Below are 4,049 nucleotides of genomic sequence, written 5' to 3' on the forward strand. Positions count from 1 at the left end.
GAGAAAATGTTAATAATTTAGAATAACATAGAAAATGTTAATAATAACATGGAAAATCTTAATAATAAAGTGTGTCAAGTGTACTTTTTTTTTTCAAAGAATAGATTGTTAAATATTTACCAGGACATTGCTGCTGCTAGGTGGTACAATAGATTGCCAGACTTAGAGTCAGGAAGACCTGAGTTAAAATCTAGATTCAGATACTTTCTAGTCATGTGACAGGACAAGTCTCTTAATCCTGTTTGCCTCAGTTTCCTCAGCTGTAAAATGAGCTGGAGAAGGACATGACAAACCACTCCAGTATCTTTGCAAGAAAATGCCAAATGGGGTCATGAAGAGCCAGACACAACTGAACAACAATACCACCAAACTACTTATACCCCTTCACAGGCTTAGTTCTGTAGTCAAAGTAGTCTACTTGCCACTTTGCTGTGTACACAGTATTCTACCTCCCACTTCTCTACTTTTTCATTGCTCATCACCCTTTCCTGGCATGGCCTCCCCTCTCACCTTTGTCGTTTGAAAGCTCCAATAATCATCAAGACTTAACTCATTTAACACCTCCTTCTAAAAGCATTTTTTTTTACTTCCCTAGTTGTTAGTACCCACTCAAATCACTTTACTGATTTCCCTTAAATACTATATTTCTCTTTTACCCTGTCATATCCCCAGTAAAATATAAGTTTCTTGAGAGCAGGGACTGTTTCACTTTCATATTTGTATTCCCAGTGCCAACATCATATCATCTAGAATTAGCTCAGTGTTTGGGAGAATGAAGAATAGTGTGAGAGAACAGAGGTATTAGGCTGCCTACCAGACTGAATGTCAGCCTTTGTGCTGATCCCATTGTCATATGCCTGTGAAACCTGGACAATCTACCAGTACCATGCCAGGAAACTGAATTGCTTCCATTTGATTGTCTCAGGAAGATTCTGAAGATCACCTGGCTGGATAAGGTACTGGACACTGAGGTCTTTTCTTGAGTTAAACTGCCAAGCATTCAAATTCCATTACAGAAAATGCAACTTCTATGGGCTGGCCATGTTGTCCAAATGTCAAATGTGCATTTTCCTAAAAGATTATTTTATGGAGAGCTCATGCAAAGCAGGCACTCACATGGTGGTCAGAAGAAGCAATGCTAAGACACTCTCGAAGTCTTTCTGAAGAACTTTGGAATCAATTGCATGACATGGAAAACACTGGCACAGGACCTCCCAGCATGGCGGGCCCACGTCAAAGAAGGTAAAGGCACCATGCTCTATGAGCGAAGCAGAATTGTAGCAGCTAAAAAGAAACATGAGATGCACAAATTTAGAGACATCTCCACTCCAAATGTTCATATGGACTATTTATGACTGACTTGTGGTCTGATCAGCCACAGTCAGACACACTGTACTTTGATTCCAATATAATGATGTCATATTGATCCTCTTCAAGAATGAAGGACAATAACCAGACACCCAGTGACAAGCACAGCCCCTAGGACATAGCAAGCTTTCATAAATGCTTATCTTTGTATAGTCCATAAAACACAATATTCCCAAATATTCTGCCCATAAAAAGGATGTTTTACCCATCCTTCCTTTTTCAGCCATTCTACTGTCACACAAACATAGTTCAAAAGATTTTATAATACTCAGGGAGTGCAACCAGTTAAAAGCAAAAGTTTAGCTAATGAAATGGATGTTATTAAAATGATCCTTGTGGGTTCTATTTGGAAAGCTAAATACCTCTTACAGCTGGAGAATACTACTCATAAATAATTTAAATTATAAATATAGTTAAAGTAAAAATTTAGTTATCTGTAGTCTGCCAGTGAAGTCCTGACCACTGATCTTAGCGAATTGAGAAATAGTGCAAGGAGGATGCCCTTATCCAATGACATATGGTTAAGTTATGCTTAAAGTTTTCTAGAGGCACTTACTCTTGATTCACATGTAAATTATATTCTGTACAAACATCAGAGCTATAACTTAGTTCATGACAGGAGACAGATGTTGAAGCCAACAAGAAATTAAAGGCAAATACTTCAAATAGCTAAGTTTATATGGCATGCCTTATTATTTATATTCCCCCAAAGCTATATTTCAAACATCCATGGAGAAATTTAAATAGTTTATTCACATAAATTACTTTAGTATTCATTAATGTAACATATCTGTAGTATAAAACACCATTAATGAGCAGCATAAAGTATAGATTGTTAAGTTCGAACCTCATTTTTGGATTTCATGCATCATAGGTAATCAAATTTTAATTAAGCTTCCTGCCATGTAGCACATAAATGTGGTGATTATGTACATAGATGTAAAATTGTGCTTATATTTGAATGGATATCTATTTAGTAAACTGAGACAGTGTAGACTTTTTTTCTGTTAAAATGTACTTTTACTGTTTGGAGATACTATTCACTTCTTAGAACCTTCAACATGTCTGGGAACTATATATACAATCACTGAGATATTTTTTGGAGTATTTAGCTGAACTTGGAAGACTTATTTTTTTTTTAATATTGTCATGTCACTGTTTCAAAAAAGAATTTCTGTCCAATATTCTAGGTCATCTAATAATTGAGTCTGGGATTGTTTAAAATGAGCCACTGAACTCTCATTCCTCTCCTATATTTCTATGACGATCTTTTCTTTATAAATTGACTTTTTTTTTCAGATAATACAACAAGACATCTCCTAGCTCTGTGTAAGTTGCAAAGACCCAGAAGGCTCTGGTTGTGGGATTGTGGATTTCTTACTTTATAGATGTGTAAGCAGCTACTGGCCTTGCAGCTATCCACAGCCATTAAGAACACAGAGAAAAATGTCTGCCAGTGGCTATGAAAAAGAAAAGACTTACTAAGTCCAGCTGTTGTACTTCACACGTTGCTGTAAGATGAGTATGTAACAGGACAGTTTGTATATTGTGGAACAACTCAATTTAAATTTAAAAGGTTGGGTCAAAAGTTTGGCTTGCTCTGGTGTATCCATGTTTCATGGATACTTCTTTACAACTGACAGGAATTCATATTTCTAGGTCTTCCTTTCTCTAGGCAATGGGTGGCAGCAGAGGTTGGCTAACCTTCCAGTCACATCAGAGATTAAAACACTTCTGGAGGCCAAGCCAAATAATAAAGATGAATAAAATGTGCATTCTGTATTATTTATTTGATTATTTCTATTTTAAAGGCAAGGACTGAATTGGCACTTTTCTGTTAAATGACTTTATCTGGAATTTGAATCCCTCCAAACCCACATCTTTCTCTTTCACTAACAGCCAACTTTGATTCATTTTTGTGACCTTAGATATGACCTTGGACTTAATAAGACAATGCGAACAAAGTTCAAGTTTAGAATCTAGGTCTGGTAGGAGAGACAAGGCTTTGCCAAGGGTTGCTACATTCCTATAGCCTGAGGGAAAACCTAGGAAAATTCAGAGAGTATCATTACCAGGTAATGAACTTTTTAATCTCAAAAATTCATGTAGCTACCCACTAAGGTTCAAAGGTATAATAACTTACATAAATAGAAGATATATCCACGTCACTAAAATCACAGATGTTTGAAAAATATGTTTATATACAATAAACTGGTTTTTATACTTTATTTTCCCTAATAATGAAATAATAAGCATTGTATAAAATCAAGCAATATTCATACATAATTTTAATGTTGTTTTGTGGCATTCTATTGCATAAAATTTTTTAATATGGATAAAGATAGAAACAATACTTGTGATTTCATTGGTATAAGATATTTCCTAGAAGAAGAAATTCCATCTACCAATGCAGACAGGTATCTTCTCTTCAACTTATTTTCTTTTTAAAAATATTTTATTTTTCCACAATCACATGTGAAAACAATTTTTAAACATCTGTTCCTGTTTTTTTTTTTTTATTTTTGAGTTCCAGATTCTTTCACTCCCTCCCTGAGATAGTAAGTTATCTGATAAAAGTTATACATGTTCAATCAAGAAAAGCATTTCCATACTAGTCATTTTGTGGAACAAAATGAAAGAAAGAAAGAAAGAAAGAAAGAAAGAAAGAAAGAAAGAAAGAA

The sequence above is a fragment of the Petaurus breviceps genome, unplaced genomic scaffold, assembly GCF_028583685.1.
Source record: "Petaurus breviceps papuanus isolate PSGF00001 unplaced genomic scaffold, PetGlider_PUasm1.0 90822, whole genome shotgun sequence".
NCBI classification, from domain to species: Eukaryota; Metazoa; Chordata; class Mammalia; order Diprotodontia; family Petauridae; genus Petaurus; species Petaurus breviceps.